Source organism: Apteryx rowi, unplaced genomic scaffold, assembly GCF_003343035.1.
Source record: "Apteryx rowi isolate R43461 unplaced genomic scaffold, aptRow1 scaffold_328, whole genome shotgun sequence".
NCBI lineage: Eukaryota > Metazoa > Chordata > Aves > Apterygiformes > Apterygidae > Apteryx > Apteryx rowi.
In genome coordinates this window covers 858,295-881,155 of record NW_020449730.1, presented here as the reverse complement: position 1 = coordinate 881,155, position 22,861 = coordinate 858,295, and the positions used below count along the sequence as shown (strand labels likewise).

The 22,861-nt window shown below is 40.8% G+C and overlaps 1 protein-coding gene across 7 annotated transcripts in view; it reads right to left on the bottom strand.

The window, feature by feature from the left end:
• The window catches only part of ZNRF3 (zinc and ring finger 3), a 127,902-nt gene that overhangs the window by 85,762 nt on the left and 19,279 nt on the right, over positions 1-22,861 (bottom strand). Inside the window, exon 1 of one of the 7 annotated variants that reach the window (XM_026071561.1) lies at positions 16,974-16,997. The exons of the other annotated variants lie outside the window; for them this stretch is intronic. The gene's annotated coding sequence lies outside the window, so the exon portion shown is untranslated. Of the gene's footprint in view, positions 1-16,973; positions 16,998-22,861 lie in introns of those variants that run through there. 7 annotated transcript variants of the gene reach the window in all.

Sequence of the window (22,861 nt, the reverse complement as noted above, 5' to 3'; positions counted from 1 at the left end):
TGAAGAGTGAGCATAAACTCAACAGTTAGAAGACTCTAAAATTCAATTTTTTTCCAGGGACTACCTGGATAACTTTGGCCAAACCCCTACAGCAGGTTTCCTCAACAGACAAACCAGAGATAACCGAGTGAAGCAGGACCACAAAAACACATTTCTTGCTGTTTGAGACACACTGATGTTACGACTGAGAGCTACAAGAGAAAGCAAGTCCCAGGGAATTTGGATATCCTGCAGTAACGCCTGCAGCTGCATGCTGAGCACCATGCTGAAGAATCCTCATGCTCCAAGCCTTATCAGTTCCAAATTGGCAAACAAGACGGAATCCAAAATATTTGATAAGGTGACAAGATACCATCATTACCTAGAAGCAGCATTAGGTTTACATGGGCAGTATTTATGAATGGATGGATTTTTATGGATGCAAAAAAGCATTCAAGATAAACAGTTTGCCATGGATTACTGAGGCAAGGGGATGAGTCAGTCCCCCAAAAGCCATTTAGTCATATTTTGAAAGTTAAAAGACTGTTTTATATTTAATTGAGGGGAAAATGAAGCTCTGACTCTGTCAACAATTTCTTTTCAGAAATTTCTTTCATCCAAGTGGCAGCTGAAAATCTCATATTACAATTTCAGAAACATGGTTTGGGCAAATAGGTAATGGAGAAGGGGGAAGATAAATGCAACATATCACTAGATTCGCAATAAAATGGAAGTTGATGACATGATTTCAGCATAGGATTCTACAACATGGTCTACAAGACTACTGGATAGAAGAAGTCCGTTATGTTAACGATCTAAGACACTGCTGCAGCTGTCTATGTAGGAGGAGACCCATTCTTTATGCAATACTATAGCAAAAAGTAAATCTTGCTGTAACTGAGATACACATGCTTAAGAAGCTAGCTCTTTGATCTGCTTTATTTGAATTTTAATTCCTCTTGTCAAACTCCTCATTGTGACTGTAAACTTTTATGATGGGCACAGAACTGATTTCCAAAGCAGCACTAATCAAAAAAGGTAAGATTTCTTGATACAGGAACCACCAACCTTGGTTTCTCTGTCTGCACCCCATCTGGAATACAACTTATCTGTGAAATACAGGAACACGACAGAAATCATCTACAATATCACCATGAAGGAAAACCATGACTCAGCCATCAGTAATTATTCCGTGCATGACATGGACAATAGGCTTGGGCTAAGAATGCCAAGATTTTAAAATAACTTGTCATTTCCCTTCAGCATCCTTTTAGATCTGGTCCATGTCAAAGGACTAGCAATAAGACATTATCTTAAAAAAGACATTTAAAGAGGATCCCATACAAGAAATTCTCTCTCCTCTTGTCTCACTGCACTTCTATGTCTAGATATAAAGAAGGCAACTAGCTTATACCAGACACATCCTGACTGCATAAAACTAGAAGTATCACATTTCAAAACAAACCAAAGCTTCCTTCTCTCCATTTGCAAATGAAGTTCAACAATTCAGAATTCATCTCTGCATTAGTTAGAGGTTTATCTTTTTTTTTCCCCTGTTTTCTACTCAACTGTTCAAGTAAAACACTTGAAACTTTCTAGAGACACAAATTTAAATTAAGAGCGTAAGGTATCCAATTCCTAGAATCTCTTCCCCAAACATACTATTCCCTGCTCTAATACAGTTCTGTATCAGAAACAAGTGATTTACAGCTTAGATTCTTTCAGTAAACAGAACCTTTTATACAAAAACGTCTACAGGTATATTGAAGGTTGTCAGCACTGGAGAAATAATACATTTGTGCTGGCTGTTTAGTCTCTTTCACACAGATTAATCAAAAACTGTCATCTTACCTCAAAAAGAAATTTTATCTCTGAACTTCTACACAAATTTGATGTGCTATTTCAGTGCTACACCCTCCAAAGGAAGGCAAAAGGCAGACACCTAATATTTACTCACCCTCTCCAAAGCCAGGCACCTGACCATCCATTCCATCAGAATATTCCCCTAGGTGCTGTAGCACTTCCTACTTTGCATTTATTACTGCACAACAGACATCGAAACTATAGAATCCTATTTAAATTAGGGCACAGAGCTCTGCCACAGGCCTGAGCAAGACAGACCCCTGCCATGGACTTTCTTTTGTATAATCCATTTTAAAGTGTATTTTTAAAGAGAGATTGATTGCTTGAGTACTCCAAGTTTCTATCTTCTGCAGTTTTCCACAGCAATGCAGAGAGTAAGCCAAATCTTTTGGAAGGGTGTTGTTTTCATTTATTAATATAAACTTTATTTTCATCTCACATCATAATCACAAACCGCCTAAGGTTGGAGTACTCCCACAATCTAAACAAAGAGAATGCACCTAGTACACATGGGGCAGAAACTCTATTTAAAAAAAAAAAAAAAAAAAGAGTTCTTCACTCATGTAACAGGACTTAGGTTTGCATACTGCTGTCATACCAAGCTTGCTGTTTTTCTCTTATTCACACTCCAACAATCCCTCAAGAATTAAGGTAGGTTTGAGGACACACCACCATTTGCTGCCCTGTAGAAAAATAGTTTCAGAAACACCACACTGAAGTTTAGATAGTTTTTCAGGGGTGGCAACAGTCTCATCTCTTATCTGAGTATGCCCCGCAGAGGCCCAAATGTAGCTCAGAACAAACCAAGGCACAGCTCTAAAGTTGAAGGCAACAACTGGAGTTCAGCTCATTCTGATTTCTTCTTCCCCAGATACCCATCACCATCACAAGCTTCCCATCTCCCTTCTCTCTCCTAAACAATCTCCAGTTTTTCAGTTTTCCTTTCTTTTCAAACCTCTCACCTCTCCTCCACTTTGCGTTGCATCTGAAGTCACTGCTTCTCTGGTCCATGTTTTGTCACATCCCTTTTGAACCCTACCTGTTCCAAGTCCACCTTGTTAACTAACTACAGGCTCACCCCACTACCAGAAGCGAAAAACACAGGACTTTACATGCACTTTTCCCACTCCATGCCCATCCCTTCTCCTAAAAGTCTACCATTATTTCTTAATGGCACTAGTCTACAGCTCTAGGATTCCACAGGAGAGAGGATCATTCGTCTTATTCAGCATTGCCTCAGAAACCCTTGTTCTCCCTCTTCATTCAGGACCCTGTTAGCAGTTTAAAAAAGTGCTGGTCCAAGCATCCTGGCACTGCACTGCCAAATACTTCAAAGCACTACTAACCACCAAAACTTGCTTCAACTTCTATTCTAGCTTTTCTCTATACTACAGTCCACTCCAAGCAGACATGCTACCATTACAGTCTCTTGCTGGTCTCTCTCCCCATGTGTGAAATCTGAAAGATGGAAGACTACTTTCCCAGATTAAAGCTAGAGGAGCTTTAGAAAAGTTAGACAAACCTCATTTCACATGCTACACAGCCATCGAATTCCAGAGTCCTTCTGCTCATTCTTCAGCACCCTTTAGTTTCCCAGTGATCCATTTTCCCCTAGTCATGCATGTATATATAGTTCACAGAATACAGTCCAATGACCCACCAAGTCATGTTATCATCTTAAGGCCCACCCTTGCCAAGATATCTACCTCACACATTGAAGAGTGGTACACAACACTATTTGCTGAGCTATTTGGGCATCGCAATTATGCTCTCTGCTTGTTCATTCTCCACCTGTTATTTTTGCACATTAGATAGCAACCTTTTATCACGGAGCCATGCAATTACCAGTGCACAGGGGCAAGTACAACAAAGCTGCACCCTCAGCAAATTGGAAGTACGCTGTACATTTTACTCCAAGATTAAAAAGAACTGATCCCAAGACTAGTCCTGAAGCAATACCGTTTCAACCCCGGTTGTCTCTCTCGGTGGTCTGCCGTCTTTTGCTTGAAAAAAAAAAAACAACAACAGTGTAACAAAAAGCATGGCTGAAAGATACCTCACTGTACAATTCTTGTACTAAGCCCACTTCTTCCACAAAGCTAATCATTTCCCCCATGTGGCATCATATCCAATGGTCTATTGGTATTCAGTAGATCCCATGTCAGAGTTAATCTTGTATCCCTTTCCAACATGTAACCTGGAAGAAGACTTTGATCTTAATACTTTCACTTCAGATATGGACATCTGTATTTTCCCATTTGTTCCTCTTAACTATTCTCCATTATTCCATATTCAGTATTACCATTCTTTTTAAACAACATGAAAAGATATTCATTTAAGCTCAAAAATACCATGATTTCTCTGTATTTTCACTGCACAGCAGTGCCGATTTCCACTCCTTTATTTGCATGGCTGAAGACCTTTCGTTATTTGTTTCTAGTTCTTCAGCAATGTCCAAATGGGACACAGGATAAGAAATGCTAGGAGTCATGCTATGGCAAAGCTCACCCCATACACACTAGCTGATTATCCTCTTTCCCCTTTACCGCATTCCTTAYAATGGCTGATTTTCATCTTAATATCCTCATTTAGTTATTCAACTAACTCAAACTATTGCCACGGCAGAATAGCAATCTGCGTTACAGAAGTACAGGACAAGATTCAGAGAAGAGCCAAAATGTTAGGATCATGAACTTGTAATTCATTTTCTAGCTCACAAATCAGTTTCACCCAAGAGTTCTGAAAAGTCAAAGACACTAGAGGGTGTCCATGCTAACGCACCGAGAGTTTACACAGAAATCAGGAGGGATCAGAAGGCAAGATATCAAAAGCATGGGAAAGAAACAGCAGTTTTGCCATAGATAAGTTATAGATACAACCTTTTCTTATACAAGACAATTGAAATTGTTCAAAATATTCTATTTATAACTGAACTCTAACAGGAAAGGACAAAAATAAGAGCAAGACCCCAGGAAAGAAATAACAGGTCAAGCCTAGATGTTTTTATTCTTCACACACATCCTCATTTAATATCATACACTCCTCATCCATCAGGGCTCACGTAACCATCTTTCACCCCCAGAAACATCTCCCAGCCTATAATCAGCAGAAGAGTCCCTCTTTAGCAAGCTGCCTCTCACCCCCTGCTGCCCCAGGCAGTGCCAGCCACTTCCACCTCCGAGAACAAGAAAGGAGGCTTGGAAAAGCAATCTGGATCTCTGGAGGACAGCAGGGGAGTGCTGCTGCTTTGCCAGGATTAGCCGCCAAGTTTTAAACAGCCTGAATGAAGTTTATTCACCCACTACCTACCTCAAGAACAGAAATATGATCCTAGAGCTTTAACATCAGGGATGCAATTCCTTACCAGCTAATAAGAGACAGGAACAAGCCAATGTCAGAAAACATATTATAAATATTTTCCTAAAACATGCATGATTTGAAAGCTATCCTTTCTAGCACTTCAGATAGGCAGCATACACTTACCCGTAACAAAGCAAAGCATATGTTCTGTTCTAACCCATTTTGTTCACCTTCCAATAATTCACCTTGTTCACTGTCAACAGCCACCCCATAGCATCTGCAAGAGCATTTCACTGACAAGTTTCTGAATGGGCAGTTAAAAAAAAAAAGAAAAAGAAATACAGGTACCTATAAAGTCCTGATCAAGTGGCACGTTCTTAATTGCTTTCAAAATGACTGTATGTAAGTCTTCTTAAGTAAGAAAGTGACCAGGAGAAACACTGAAAAAGGCTGCACTTTTATATTTGCATAAATAATACAGTTTAAAAGTGACTTTTGTTTCTCAAAAGCTTTTCTTTAATTGACCATATTCTTTTAGCAGTCTCTAAATTGAGTTTGACAAGGTAAACAAAACCATCCCCTCCTCCCTGAGGTACAATTTGTGGTGTTAATTCCATATACCACTAACAACAACAACCTGTGAATTCACTTGGAGATTCTCTCTCAAACCAAGAAATACTATTCTGTGATCAGAAATGGAGCACTACAGTTTAGCATGGATATGCTGCACTRTCGTACTGATAGAAAGATCAAATTCCTCTATCATCCAGTTCATGAGCTGTTCCTTAAAGCAGAGGAGCCATAACTACCATGCTTCTGAAGGCAGAAGGAGTGCTAAAGGGTATTCTCCAGCTGTTCAGTTTTTACAGTTTGAGTTATACACCAGCAACTGCTTAAGGYTTGCTCAAGCTCTCTCTATCCTTCTGAGCTTCATTTTTATCATTTTCTTTCTGGTGAGAATGTTATTAAAGAGCGAAGTCCTCTGTCCACAACCTTGCCTTGGCAGATATTCAGGACTCCTATTATTTTCTCAACCTTTTCTAATTGAACTGCAAGTCCTAATCTAGGTCAAAATCTGCCTTCTAAGAATACGTTCAACATTCATCTTCAAAACATACAGTATCAGTGTGTATTCTGTTTTGAAGACCACAGTAACCATTTTATCTGAAATATGTCTATAAAGATTAGATTTCAAGATTCAGCAACACTTGGATAGTAAAACTACTAAAAATACACTCCAGCTTCCTGGGCAATGCAACCTAGTCCAAAGATCTTTATCTAAGAAGTTATTCACTATCAGCATCCTCATCAGCAGCCATATGTCGTATCACTTATGCAGGGAGCGAATACTTTCCTAGCTTCACCAATCGCAATTCAAATTCAAAGACATCAATCAGAAATTAGTGAAGGGTTGAAAATCATTTGTATTCAATTTCCAAAAATTCTCTTTGCAATAGGATTGAACTAGACATATGTTACTGTCTGCTGCTTCCTTGTAACAAGCTCTAGCACAACAGCACCAAGTGAGAGATGGAAATAGCACTGGAAGAGCCTGCTTAAATTTGTTCAAGAACGCTAGGATCTCCACCATCAATCATGTCCTGCAGCATCTCAAAATATTCTAGTTCTGGGTCCCCAAGGAGCCACAGCAACACATTTCAGTGCTGGCATAAGCCTATTCAAGATCCTAGCCAGACCCCAGAATGGCCAGTGTTGTCCCCTCACAGAGGTGGCACAGAACATCCCAAGGGAAGATCTGAACCTGCAGCCTGTGACTTACTTAAAACAGACATAAAAATTAAATAATAAAAGCAGGCCTATTGTAAGTCAGCTTGAGGTCCACAGCTTTTCTGGGAAAAATGTTAGGGAAGTAAATTCTGTAAGTTAAAAAGAAAAAAGTTCTGTCTGTAATCTAAGGTAACAAGTTAGAAAATACAGGCAGCAAGTGTTTGATAGCCTACCTGTGACAATGACAGGGTAGGGAGAAAAAGGGAAGGAGATAATGCTATGTGAAAATAAAACCCCAGAAAGAAGAATCATGCTAAATATTAAGTAAACAATCTAAGCAGAACAGACCAGATATATTGAATCAGAAAAAACATATTTCTACCTAAAAAGTCACAAGGTTGGTACAATCATAGCTAAAAAAAGTTTAGTGCTTAAGAAGTCTAAAATCCAGCAATATATTTGTCAAGAAAACTTGTTTTCCACATGTAAACATGCTTTCCAACCAGACTTTTCTCCAATAGTAGAACATACTCAGTGTCCTTCATCAGATGGAAGTAACCCTTTCCAAAGCAGAACCTTTTTCCAAAGACCATTCTTTCTCTAAACATAAGGCAGAACAACATTTGCCAACCACAGTACATGTTATTTAGTTCACTTAAAGGATCTGACAACTCAAGTAGGGTGATGAGAAAGACTATAAAGCTGCAGACTCAACCACAGTGGCTACAGCTACTGTTTCCATATGTGTTTATCAGTGACTCCAGAACACTAAATGCCACTGAAAAAATATTTTCTCTAAAAAAACAGATTAGGAAAATGGGGGAACAATTAACAGACAGGAACATAAAGTCCTCATTTGTGGCAATAACTAAGTGTGTATGCCAACAGGACCAAGGTCTCTGCTACTAGTGCGATAAGGATTCTTCCCCAACATAACATCGCACCTTGAGATTATATGGTCACAATCACAACAGTCCTCTCCAGAGCATCCTTTTAGTGCATGAGTTTATAAAAGCCCATCCAACACATGAACATTCAATACCATTTCAAACTAGTTTTGAAAAGGGCAGGAAAGGAGCAAGGAAAACTAGATTTTCTACACACACAAACACCCAATTCCTCTCCTTTGTATCATGGGATATCACCTGCCAGAAACCGTAAGAGCATTTGGGCCTTTTCAGTAGCTTTCCATTTGGTCTTGATGACTTCAGGCAAGACTGTTCAGCAGGAGGAGGAACCAGCAAGTACTTAAACAAGTACAAAGAGACATCTGTCTCAGTCTACACAACATTAACAATGCTGCTGGGACAGCTGACCACGTGTAGAGGAAGCAAGCTCTGTAAAAAGGAGTTCACTCATTTGCAAATGAGGTGTCAGCATAACCAGAGTTACTGCCGCAAAACCAGGTTTTATACTCCCAAAGCCCTTTCCAAATATGAGAATGCAAGTAACCAAATAAACACTAGAAAAAGCAATGCAATGGCTTCAAGCTGACATTTTACTTTACAACTGGGGAAGGGTAAGAGTGCACGTGATGTTCTCACTTCTCAGCTCATGGATGGCAGCTTTGCACAGCAGCTCAGTGTCCTTCGTTTGAGTGGCCATACTGCAACAGTCTGTGCAATAGTTAGTCCATAAGGAAGGCTGCGAAGTGGAACCAGTTGTTAAGTTCACAGAAGTGAACATGGCAGCTGCAGGCCTGGAAAACTGAACTTAAACTAGCAACAGTGAAGTCACATAAATTGAAAACATTGCTCTACAGAGCCAAAAATCAGAAAGTTTTCTTTTTGACTTGCAGCTTGATCTTTGTATTGGATACTGATTGCTATTAACTTTCATGCTGAGCAGCGATGAGGAGGAAAATTCCCCTTTCCCTTCCGCCTACCCTGTTTTTAACATAAATTTTAGTACTGGGTAATTTGGAGTGGGAAGGGACAAAAAAAGCCATACTTCAAAACCCCTTGAGAAATTTATTTCAAAAGAAATTCTACTCACAGCTTGAAGAGGCATACCAGTTTCCAAATTACAACACATTTTCTATTGACCTTAAGATGTTTGAAAGTTAAACTTAAGGTTGCAGAGAAGTTTTTGTTCAAACCACAGGTTTGGTGCTGCTCATTCCTAAGTGACAGAAGTTTAGAACTGGTTCTTCAGTCTTAGTGAGTGGTTTTGCTGATACAAGTATGCTTTTTATCTAGGTTGCGCAAACATCCCAAAATGTTTTAAGAAGTTACCGAGTCTAGACCCAAAGTAACTTGCAAGTTTTTCCATGAACTGTAACACCCCTCCTTTCAAACAAAAGAAAAAACCCATCCTGAAGTATTTTTTATTTTCTCAGGAAGATGTTGCAGAGCTAATTAAGAAGTCCACACATGTATTGCACACACATGTATTGCACACCCCTTGCAGTTTGTTTCTTCACATTTCTATAATTCTTTTGTACTAGCAATAGTACCATATCCTGATGGGGGGGAATGAGGGGAGGTGGGGAAAAAGAGCGAAATTTAGTAAAGCTCAGCCTTAGACCGGTAGGACCAGCTTTCTATTACAGCTCTACCAAAAAACAAAGAGAAAGCTGTTGATCTTTGAAGAAATCCATCCCAGAGACAGAAGTATTGAGTATTTTCATACTTCAAAAGTTTCCCTACCTCACAAGGATGTTGCAGGGTATGAGGGGAGAGGGAAAACAATCTACATTAAAAATAATTGGGAGAAGGAAGTGGAAGGGAAAAAAAAAAGCCACAATCATACTCTCCAACTCTAGAAGGAAGTGCTCACATTGTGGTGCAGCAGCCACACGATTTAGGCAAGGACTTCACATTGGCATTAGCATTGACTTCCTGGAGATATGACACTGCTGTTTTACTTTCTACATATGTCTTCACTTTTTCACAGCTAATTTTGAGAGATTTTAGATGCTGTGGGCAGAATTTTGTTTGCTTTAGAAAAAGCAGCAGTACTAAGATATTTGTCTAGTTTTGTATGTTAGTAAAGCTCTGTTCATTTTGGCTTTTGACGCTGTCTCCCATAACATCCTCATAGGGAAGCTCAGGAAGTGTGGGCTAGATGAGTGGACAGTGAGGTGGATTGAGAACTGGCTGAATGGCAGAGCTCAGAGGGTTGTGATCAGTGGCGCAGAGTCTAGTTGGAGGCCTGTAGCTAGCGGTGTCCCCCAGGGGTCAGTACAGGGTCCAGTCTTGTTCAACTTCTTCATCAATGACCTGGATGAAGGGACAGAGTGCACCCTCAGCAAGTTTGCTGACAATACAAAACCGGGAGGAGTGGCGGATACGCCAGAGGACTGTGCTGCTGTTCAGAGAGACCTGGACAGGCTGGAGAGGTGGGCAGAGAGGAACCTCATGAAGTTCAACAAAGGCAAGTGCAGGGTCCTGCACCTGGGGAGGAATAACCCCATGCACCAGTACAGGTTGGGGGTTGACCTGCTGGAAAGCAGCTCTGCCGAGAAGGACCTGGGAGTGCTGGTGGACACCAAGTTAAGCATGAGGCAGCAATGTGCCCTTGTGGCCAAGAAGGCCAATGGTATCCTGGGGTGCATCAGGAAGAGTGTTGCCAGCAGGTCGAGGGAGGTGATCCTCCCCCTCTACTCAGCCCTGGTGAGGCCACATCTGGAGTACTGCGTCCAGCTCTGGGCTCCCCAGTACAAGGGATGTGGCACTACTGGAGCAAGTCCAGCAAAGGGCTACTAAGATGATTAGGGGACTGGAACATCTCTCTTATGAGGAAAGACAGAGAGCTGGGCCTGTTTAGCTTGGAGAAGAGAAGGCTGAGAGGAGATCTTATCAATGTGTACAAGTATCTGAAGGGAGGGTGTCGAGAGGGTGGGACCAGACTCTCTTCAGTGGTGCCGAGCAACAGGACGCGAGGCAACGGGCACAAACTGAAACACAGACAATTCCATCTGAACATGAGGAAAAACTTTTTCACTGCGAGGGTGACAGAGCACTGGAACAGGTTGCCCAGAGAGGTAGTGGAGTCTCCTTCTCTGGAGATATTCAAAACACGCCTGGATGCAATCCTGTGCAACGTGCTCTAGGTGACCCTGCTTGAGCAGGGGGGTTGGACTAGATGATCTCCAGAGGTCCCTTCCAACCTCAGCGATTCTGTGATTTAGAAATTCTCACTGCTACATTAAAAAGTTACAGGTCCTTTTTCTCCTACAGAATTTTGATGACATAAATCTTAATAGTAATATAATTTTACAGCATAAAAATGTATGTGATAACACAGGATTCATCACTGAGCAAACTATGTGGATCAAACAGACATACATGCAGTGTAGGTGATCAAGTACTCTTCTCCTGTGGTTGCTTCCTGGCACTATTTAGTTATGCAGGCAGTGACATAATTGACTTCACTTGCTGAACTAGAATAGGCTGTACCAGCAAAGCAGTGCACCTATAGCAGGAATGTCAAAGCCCACAAACGTTTTAATGCATGGCCTGCAGTAGAAAAGTTATTATCACTCAAAGACAAAATTTTTACAAAGTGAAGCCATTCAAATTAATACATGAAAAATCTGCTACTTAGGTAACTGAACTCCAGATAAGCATATGAGAAGAGAATTTTAGTTAGGAGATACAGAAGGAGATCATCACAAAGTGAAACAAGCAGAACTTTACAACAAAAGCAAAGCTCAGTAAAACAGCATGCAGAAGTTGGCCCATACTATTGGCATCCACATGGAAAAGTTCTAGAAAAAAAAACAACACAGTTTTGCTGTCTCAGTTGACCATGACAACATTTTCTCTGGGACCAGGTAGTCCACACAAGATCCGAAAGAGAGCCAAGAGGATAAAGCAGTAAAGAAAAATGGCAGGAAAAGAAGGAAACTGGAAGTTTACCACCAAAGCTAGTCTGAAGAAATACTTTTGTATGACATACACACTTCCTAGTGTGGCAGCACCAAGGCAAAGATTCACATCACAACCAGGCCTTTCCAGGATACCAAAACTAGCAGAGTTAAAGTGGCTAAGAAAAACACATTTCTGTTTTTGAAAGGAAATAGGGTCCCAGCTCTCAGCTCAGCCCCTGGCTGCATGGGTGCTAGACCGCCTCAGAGTCAGAGACAGTGTCTGACAAGCTGCTGGGGCAAAAAAAAACTGGGAAAAGATTTGGCTAGTAGCTGACCCATCAGCTTTTTTTTTTTTTTTTTTTTTTTTTTTTTTTTTTTAAGATTCTTGCCTGAGTTTGATCGGAGTTTCATATAAGTCAAACCATCCAAGTGGAATGGTTCATTTTAATAAATCGGCAAATTCCAACTAGAATTTTTCCATAATTTCTGACCAGCTCCCACTGAGAGCCTAACCTCAAGTTTTCAGTTCCTCTTTAAACTACAAACCATGATTATAGCCTGATTTAAAAGAGAGAAACTCTTTCTCCAAGACATCCGAGAGACCTCTGCCTTTTCCTGTGAGAGAAGGCCCGCTGCCGAGCCCATAACAGCCTGCCGAACGAAACAGACCCAGGTCCGATCCCATGTGGACACAAGTACCCAAGTTCCCAGAGAAAACAGATGTTTTCACAATAGCTACATTTTGCTTAAATTCCGTTTCACTAGATCTCTCTTCTACAATATAGGTATCTTCAGTGAGGTTCAAACAAGGAGCTAAGATTTATTAGCCAGACTAACCCTACACTGCAGAAACTAGAAGGGAAATCAAGTAGTTCCTCCCCCACAGAAACAGTATTTTTGCAACATAAAACCACTCAGATGACTGCAAATCCAAAAGGCACCCAAGAGTAAACAGAGAGAAAGAAAGTTTGTTGTGTGAGGAAGAACTTCTGCTCCAGTTAAAAAGAATACATATTGTAGTGATCTGAAGCTGCCTATAAATATTTGAGAACATCAAAGCCGGTCCTGTTAAATTAAAAATGCTGTCACACAGATAGGAACTAGCCTCTAGCACTGCCAGCTTCAACATGTGAGCCTCTGATCTGAGAGGCAGAGGCTTTGCTCAAGAAATTTTATTTACCATAAGGAAAAGAAAAGAGAACCAGCAGTTGAGTTTAATAAGGATATTAAATATCTTATGAGTGAGCTAATTAGAGCTTAACTCTTTCATGATACTACCACAGCTCTTCAGACCTTTTACTGACAAGGACAGTAGTTTCTTCCCATATTATTTTCACCATTGGCATGTCTCTAGGTTCCCAGGACACCGGTATCCAAGCCCCCAACACAAATACTGAAACAGACTTCAAAAAAAAACAGATATTTTGTTGAATTAGTCTTGGCATAACTTTAAATTAATCATACTGCATACATCACATACACACTTACACATGCATATTGGCTGGCTGTCACACATCAGGGGCCTACATTTAATACTAAAACTGCCTGAAAGATTTCAAAAGCCTTCTGCATTTTCCCATTAGCTGATGAAGACAACAAGGGGGGAGAAGAAAGGAGACCAAACCACCTTGACTTCTGTTATTTGGGGAGATTCAGCYTCCAGTGGTAACTGCATATACACAAAATGCACACTGAGAAATTTATCCCGATCTGCCATAACCACCCTGTATTTCTACTATGGAAAAATCTCTGCAAATTCCAAGTACCAAAACTTACAAAGATTATCACCGAAACTTATAAATGCAGTGAGGGAGGAGGAGCTCTGGCAGTGCAGCTTTCTCAAGTAATGAAAGACAAATAAGATCACACCTTGAGAATTTTTTGCATTACCTATTTCGTAATGTCTTTTCCTCAGACAGTTTTGGGATGCTAGAGAAACTATCTTTCAAACAGGCAAAACTGTGCCAGACAGACAGGGGGCACCTTGCCTCCGAGCACCAGGAGGTCTCCAGCCCTCGGCTCCCACGAATCCTGCGCTCGGCAGCTCTGCCCAGCTGCTGCTCCACGGGCTCCCTCCTCTGCTCCCAGCCTCGCGGCATGCCATCCTGGGAGCTGGCTGGCTCGACACCCGGCACACAAGGAGCCAGCCACCTCAGCACCCGGAGCCGGCCGGCTCYCCTTTATCCTCAAAGCACACAAGATGGTACCTGCTCTAAAGGGCTCCTGAATTAATACCAAACAGGTCAGAGGCAGTATGTTGGACCCTTGTAAAATAAAACACTGCAGTGGGAACCAACACACCCTCCTGTTACTGCACACACTGTGGGCGTCAGACACTGACTTCAGAGAAACCCCTGCCTGCCTAGAGAGAGGGAGCAACAGCTGCACCAAATAGGCTGTTCATATCTCCAAAACCAGCATGCAGAGGCAAACCTGGAGCACAGCAGGGACAGATAACAACCAGTGTGCACAACTGGCACACTGTGCATGCATGTGTTCGTGTGTGTGTGTGTATATATATATATATGTTTTAAATAATAAAAAAAATCTGTGTCTCATAGTTAGGTAAAACCTATCAGGGCTCAACTGTGACTGCCACYATTTAGCCAAGCCCATGTCACAAGAAAAATCTGTAAGTCTTCAAGGGCACTCTTTGCAGAAAGAATCTCAGCCTGGGAGATAAGAGTCTTCTCCATGAACGACCAAGTTCCGGGAGAATCGATGCATCAGTGTACAAAGCGGAACAGAATACTTTCTACAATTCCAAAACAGACAGTCCCCAACTCTGCACTTTTCTTAATCTGTCAAAGTGGATTGTTTAAGGCTGGAAACTTTCAGTTCCAAAGGTGAATTCATTGGAAAATTTGGTTAGAGTCTCCTCTATGTTTGGCAAGGGGTGGGGGGAGAGGAGGGAAAGAGGAGGAAAAGGATTTTTCCCCCCACACTTGATCCACTTTCTTTTTTTTGAAGCAGGCCATCATCAAAAGGCTCAAAYTGGGAAACCAGATCTTGGCACAAACTGCATAAACTAGGGTCTTTCCTGGATTAAAAGTAATTTTTCAAACACCACAATCAAAAGCATTCGAAAGTTGCTTACTAAGCACATGCAATAAATTCACAGTAGGAGGCACGTACTTGCAACATGCACGTCTGTACAACTAATTAAACAGTTGTACTCAAACCATGACTGCAGTCTCCAAAACATGCCCCTTAGTCCTTCGTCAGGCCAGTCACCTCCTTAGTGATTCTTCAGCTTGTTTTACTACTGCAAATGATACAGGGTGATAAAACAGCTTAAGTGCAAAAAAACAACAAAAAGCTTAAGATGGCCAACAGCTTCAGAAAACAAGATTCCTTACATTAATGCACAAAGTAACATGTGTCTGGGAAGTCTAGAGAGTCTGCATATATTAAGCTACATATTTAAGGGTGTACTTGTGTCTGGAACATAACAAGCACCTAATCAACCTTTGTAAACCAGCTTTTCATCTTAAAGCCGTGTGACAACAAAAGTCTTTTAAAGCAGCATGAAAAGAAAAAAAAAAAGAATAAAAGCAATTCATCACTGAAGAGGACACCCTAAGCCACCACAAACCTATTTCCCTGAGCACTAATACTCAATCCTAACATAAGCATAGCTCCACCAATGGGATAAGTGCAATGAAGTGCAACTTTTGATAGTCTCTACTGGGTATCCAAAAAGACCACACTTTCCTGGTCACCTCAGGTTCAAGTGCCAAGTAGCCAAAAAATGCAGAAAATTTGAGTTTGTTACAACAGTAACAGAAGAATCACATGAAAAAATTTCAGAGCATGTCTTCTAAAAAATCTTTTTCCTTTGCCAGTCTCCTTTACTGTGAAGGGTTCTCCCTTCAAGTCAGGAAACATGAGAAATGAGGCCAAGCATTCAACATGCATTCTGTTTTCATACGTAGGCAGCACAAACTCTGGTCTGACCACATTTGATTACAAAAGTGCAGATGCCCAAAAGGAGAGACTGTTTGAGCTAATATTTAACACTTCCTAAAATAAGCACTTCTAATGTACTCTAAGTGTATTAATGCAAATATATGCACCAGTTGCATAACTGGGTAAAAAAAATCTCACAGAATATACAGCAGATTACTGCCTCCAGATCTTACCTTTCCTTAACCAATAAGATGCTGGCCTCTCAAAAGTATTCACACTTTGAAAAACTATGTTTATGAAAGTTATTTTGGGCCAGGAGGGCCTCACATTGAAATGCCAAAACAAAGTCTAGAAGACTGTAATAAAAAAAGGAGCATTTTTAAATGCACACTACACCACAAGATGGTATAAACTGGAAGAAAATTACTATGTATGCTAATCAATGGTTTTATACAACTACGAGACTTTCCTATAAGATTTGCGTGCAGCAAAGCTGCCTGCATCTCTTTCTTACCAAGTTATGCCACACCAAATCATGACCTCTTCATGCTTCACCTGGAGCCATTTCAGAAGCCCTTCACTAGACAAAGCAATTAAAGCAAAGTTACCCTGTCCCATAATCACATCCACCAGTGGCATGAGCAGAAGAGCATATGCCAGCTCTACCCATGGGGCATGGCCAGCCACGAGCACTGGTAACACTAGGAAGCAGGCTGTAATTACATCTAAACCATCATACTCATAGATCCAGTCTCAACAAATATATATAAATTAAAAAAGTTCTCCAAATGGCTCCATGTTTAACAATTTTTGAGTCTCTCTCCTCTTTGGAATTTTTTTTCTTAATTCCACCCCCCAAACAAGCAATTTGAGTACACAAAAGAGGAAGTGGTCAGCACCCTGCCAACACAGGCAAGGATTTCAACAGTACAGATGCTAAATGTCTGCGTGGAGCTTGAACTAAGCTTACGAACCATGCTGAAAAGTTACCTGAACTTCCTCAAACTATTTCTTCCTACTTTCTTCCCCACCTTTATTTAGCAGAGAACAGAAACTGTACTGGTTAGAGGCTGAGTACAAGACCCAGTGCCATAAGCTTTCTGCTTCTATTTACTTGCTTAACTATTTTATTCTTATTCCTCCAAACAGGTCACATTAGTGTTTTTTTCCCCTCCTTCCAGTGCAACTTTTCCTCCATACTTGGATACCTTTTACTTCATTCTCTTATACTGTGCCTCCTACCTTCTCCTCAAGGGACTGTCTCATCCACGAGAGCCGACAAGGCTCTGGTAAAGGCATTATGGTATTGCCACAACTGTCAGCAAATAGTACGGACACTGGAGCTTCCTCCAAAATCAGCAGTTCATCACTGAATTTGTACCTTATCTTTTGGGCAGCCTTCTCCCTGTAGTAATGACTAGAAACATTTATTATTACCTTAGACTCACTTAAAAACAGTTTTGACTGGTACCCTTATTCTCCAAGACTTAACATATATTAGTTTAAAGCTTAAAAGTTCAACATTTTTAACTAGGTAAATATGGTTTATCAGCCCTTAAAACTCTGTGATAATTTTACATTCACCTTTTTCACTAGGTGTTTCTTTTTCCATTACCATGCAAAAAGATTTCAAAGACCTCTAACTGTCCAACAGAAGGCGGGACAACGATGCGCTCACAGAAGGTTTAAGCAGCCAAGCGTCCTTCTTCACCACAATCTCCAAGATTTCCCTCTTACAGTGTTGCAGTACAACTTAATAGGATRTCATACATTTAGGATTCTCAAAGCAGAGCACAATACCTGTAAGCAGGCATGACACAGTAGCAGGCAGCTATCACAGAAGGAGCTATCAAGTCTTTTCACCACCATTCTAAGAGACATCTTGGATATCATAATATTGAAGAAATTTAAAAGAAAAAAACTTAATTACAATAGTGCATTAAGAAGCTGATGAGAAAAGCCAACCCCTTGTACACTAAGCAGCAATGCTATAACTGGGCTGCAGTGTGAGGATGCAACTGGGCAAGAGGACGAACAACCAATGCAAAATACTTTGATGGGCTATCTTCATCTCTCTCCATGTACTACCCTGCACTTGATGGACTGTGACTGAAACTTGNGGGGGGGGGGGGGGGGGGGGGGAGAAGATGAAGGGAGGGATGGAAACAGCCAGACTACTCTAATCTGGAATCAAGCACACTACAATACCTTTCTAACAGCAAACTGCTGTTGCATTACTCACTATAAAGGCTGTCTAGGTGCCTTAACTGTGCATGTCCTTACCTCAAAAATCTCTCATTTTAAATGAGAGTTACAATTCCCCTATCATCTTGGCCGTCTCCTGAAGCAGACCCAGGACCTGTAACTACCCATACTGTTCACATGGATGATGCCTTCCTCTCACAGCAGGCAGGACTGGAGAGTAGCAACAGAGTCTAGGACCCCAGCCCCGACAGCTGCCAGGCAACTCTGGGCATGGGCAATCTCCACTCTTCTACCAGAGACTGGTGAAGGACAAGCACCAATCAAGCTCACATCAGGCATAGCACACAGCAGTAACTAGCAGAGCACCTTGCTGTCAGGAGTACTAACCTGCAAATCTAATCTTTCATTCGCCTATCAAATCACTCCAGTATCCAAGAAGGATGATGAACCCTGCCAACTCATAGAAGCCACCAGATCAGGCCTCAAAACCTGCACTTATGTTTTAGAGAAATAAAATGCGCGATCAAATATTGTAAAATATTTTGCTATTCCATGCATGTAGCAAGGCTGTAGTATGGCAGAGTCTTGTTCCTATCAGCTGGACACTCAAGTCTCAGTACAATGGTAACTAGAAAATAAAAGAAAAATAGAAGCTTAGATTAGACAAGGTTTCTGACCCACAAACCAATAAATCAACAGCTACAGAAATTACTCACTGCTCTGATTGAATAGCAACAAATATGCATCTGATACTGCTATAACCAAAAAGGAGCTGTCACTGTCTTGTCATTATTAAAAAAGAAAAGGAAACAAGAACCATGGAAGCCCAGAGGCTTTTTTTTTTTAAACTTTATTTTTTAAGACAGTAGCAATTAAAGTCCCTTCTATTATTGACTTAGCCTTAACAGGTCAGCTCCTTAACATTAGACAGGCCTTCCAAACAGGGATGGGACTCAAAGTCCTGTCAGAAGCAGGTCCAGAGGAGAGGCTCTGTAGTAGGGCAATGTTTGGATTCAATGGCTGGAAAGGGATATCTCAGAGACGACCTTTCTTACTCGCCTCTCAATGTTTGCCAAATCAGAATACGTGTTCATAACGCCAACGACCAAAATCGGAGAGGACAACATCCATAATCTAGGTCAGCTTCTCGTGTAATACAGACCAGACACATTCCAGGTCTCCTCCTGTCTTTGTGCCGTGATAGAGACACAGTAAATACCAAATAGCCTTTCCTCTGCGCTCCTCTTGGCATCCCTGGCACATCAGCTCTGCATCTGCTGCAAATGAACTGCCACATCCCTAGGGATGCTCAGCACCGGATACTCCACTCCAAGGACAAGATGACATGGCAAACCCGAGACCCCAAAACTGGTACTAGAAACTGAGTTTTACCAGAAGAACATACTACCCCTGATGTCTTCAGGACCTTTACTGTAAACCAGAGCTTTACAGTTAAGGTACAGAAACTAACATAAAAGCAATCACAGGTGTCTTCATATTCTAATACGATAACTAACAAAGAAAATATCCAACAATATGGTGACTTAAAGCCACAAATAATTCCACTTCCTTAATTTGAATGGCCTTCAGACACTCAACTCAAGCAAGAAGAAACTTAAGTTTTTAGGTGAACAGGCAGGTTAAGAAAATTTTACTTTTTTTCCCCTCTGTTCTCAAAGGACACAAACATTTCCTTGACTCAGACTCCTCTGATCATTGCCAAACATCCATATGTATACACAGTCATTTCAAGTCACTGATTTCAACCCCGTTGAAAACTCTCTCTTAATACTTCTGAGTATGAAGCCTACCTGACAGAATTTTATAGCATTTAGCCATTTTTGCTTTTTGAGAAATCAGAGGGAATGTTCTCAAGTGAAAAAGGGGTGGGAGGGAAACAGAGGGAAGGAACATGAACACACAAATGTGCACGCAAACAGTTTTGCGGTACAATTCAAAGCCTCTCCATCTCCTGCAAGATGACAGGCAGTGGCATTGCTGCAAGAAACTGAACTGTAAAGAGTTGAAGTGCCCCACTTCCATTCTCCTCAGCTTAAAGCTCCAAGTTATGTTTGTTCTTCCCAAACTCTAGCTTTTGAGCACAAAAAAATAAATGCAACTGGAGATTATTATGTAACCTATGTATTTCACTCATGTTTGATGGCTACACAAAGTACATTATTCTCCTGCTGGGGCTTCCAAACAGGAACAGACCAATCAAAACCCAAACTCATATCACATGAGGAAAACAGTGCAACATTCCTGTATATTCCTATATATATATATATATATATAGGTTGATACAACTGTACTCAGCAGTGTATCTAAGACAGGGTTAGCAAAATAAAGACTTAGAGAAATAACAACTATGGATGCACACCATTTAAAGTTTTTGACATGCCAGATTTTTTTAATGCAATCTGAAACAGACATTAAGTTCAATCCTCTTTTCCCCACACTTGATCTGACCAGAATCATCATCACCACAACTTTACAAGAAACACAGCCATTGGTGCTCCATACCTTAGCTATCAGGCAGAAACAGCAACTGAAACAGTGTGTTTTGCCAAATGCAAATAGAATTAAGACAGGTAATCCTCCTTTGAGCAAGAGAGCCAGTGCTGATTGACTCAGTGATGCTTATTATCATTGCAGTATATGTCTGTGGTCATGGAGTATACAGTCTGACAAGGAAATATATCTGAGCCTTTGGTCCAAGTGCTACAAGAAGTCCCAACCACAAGGGGTTCACGGTCACAATTTGTTTTAAAGCAAACTATCATTCTAGAGCTTTTCATAAAGTCTTATCTTCACAATGACTCTTTAATCAGAAATTCTCAATTTACAATCTCAACTGTACTAATGCCAGGATATTGCCCCAAGAAACACCATGGTGTACGGGCATGCTGAGATATTCTGTGGTGGTTAGACCTTTGAGGGATTTAAGGACCAGCTGACACAGCAACCTAGGGATGAGCTTGTTGAATACACACTGCGGCCACATTAAAGAAGGCACATGAACATTCCAGCTTTCTGGAGAGTTACTCTGGCAGACACCTGACCCTAATAAGACTTGGTCACAATAACATGAGAAACAATATAATAGCATACCACCACTGGATAGGAATCTCACCAACAACCAGTTTAAGAGTGAACATATGACCTATCAAAAGCTAAAAGTGCATTGTTTCTAAAGTTTTTTTGTTCAGAGACTTTCAAGACCAATGAGTAATTGATGCTATTAACATAAACAAAAACTAAGCCTTTGCATAGTCTCAAAACCACACTTCCTTTGATTCATTCTTTAATGTGTGCCTGATTTTCAAGAATTTCTAATATTTCATTTTAATGAAAAATGCATTTTTCTTTCTAAAGAGCTGTGTACACTGACAAGATGGTCGGGGCCAAGAGCAGCTTGCTTACCTGACTGATGTACCACTAGCTAATGTTAAACAGGTTTTTAGTGTCATTAGCCACATGATGCATTTCTAAATCTCAACATGAGCTTGAAATAATGATCCAAATGGCAGATTCATATAAGGTTAGTTTCATAAATACACAGCCTATGTTAAAAAGGGACAAGACAACATTGTGAAAATGTTTACAAATTTAGGCTCTAACAAATTCATTTTCAGGAGGAGATGAAGGAAGCACAATTCAGACAAGATATCCTATATGTAATCTAAAGTGTCAATGGTGAAGATGTCTGGTAGTATTCAATCTAGCTGTTTTGGAGCTATGCCTGACATATTTTATTCTCTGAAGAAAAAAAAAAGCACACTCTGTGGCTTAGGAAAAAATAGCCCATTCAAGCATAAACCAAGGATATTATTCAATATATGCACAAGTTAGCAAGCAGAACAGTTCTGAGATAAACGATTGCAAAAGGTTTGCCACATAATTTGGCTTTCACTATAATCTTTCCTGTTTCGAGGGCTGTCTCTTTAGGTTTAGAGAAAGCAGATGGTTGATGTTATAAGTAAAAGGCCTACAAAACTTCATTTAATACATTTACTTCAAGTTCTCACATAACAAATCTGAGTCTTAAAAAAAAGTCTGTTTTTTCCATCCACTTTCACTTAAAATCACAAGAAAAGCACAATGTCAGTAAATGGCCTCTGCTCTATTCTTAACACTAGCACCTGACACAAAAATGAAGCTTTAGTGTCTCTTGTTTTCCCCAAAGACTTATAGTGTTGAGTCTTACATATATTGTTTGATAATGCACCAAGAGGTTATAAAATGTCAATGACTGTTTCAGCCCCTACTAACACCATCTTTTTTTAAAAATCTCAAAAATATAAATTAATTGCTCCACCCCTCCTTTCTCTGGAGGAATAAATAAGAGCCCTTATCAGCAACTTGTCCTCACAGCTCTCCTGCCTACAAGAGAGCTTTTACAAGAAGTTCTCCCTGTGACACACTCTTAAAATAAAAAGCACTAGAAAGGCAGCAGTATTCTTTCTTGTACAAGAAGAGAAAAACAGTTATTTTGACAGTTGTATAACTGTGCTTTTAGAGTTTTACCTCACTGCTTGGCTTTTTTTAATACACATACATTATATATACCTATATATGTATATACATACAGTACTAAAGCAAACAAACTCCAAAGCTGTTAATGAGAAATAAGGACTACTATTGGCAATTGCTTAACAGTCAAACTTATTAAAACACCATTTAAGTCATTTTTCTTTACTTAGCCAGAGGGGTAAAAAAAAGTCAACAATTACAAATGACTACAAAGGAGTTCGATAAGCACTTCAAGAGTTCCAAACGCAGAGAGGAACAGTTGCGTTCAGATAAGCACAGACATTATCTCTCTGGCCAGAGACAGGAGTAACTTCAGCACGAGACTTCAGGCTGTAAAACCACTTAAAACCCGCTCCTGGGGCAGGAGCAACAGGCACGAACGCGGGGATTCCCGGGAGGTCAGACGTCCCGGGAAGCCGGGACGAGGCGCAACCGCCCTCGGAAGCCGCCGCGCTCCTCGCGGGCGGCAGTTTCCGCACGGGCTGCGGCCGCGCGGCGGCGGCCCCGGGCGCGGGGAGCCACGCGGGAGCC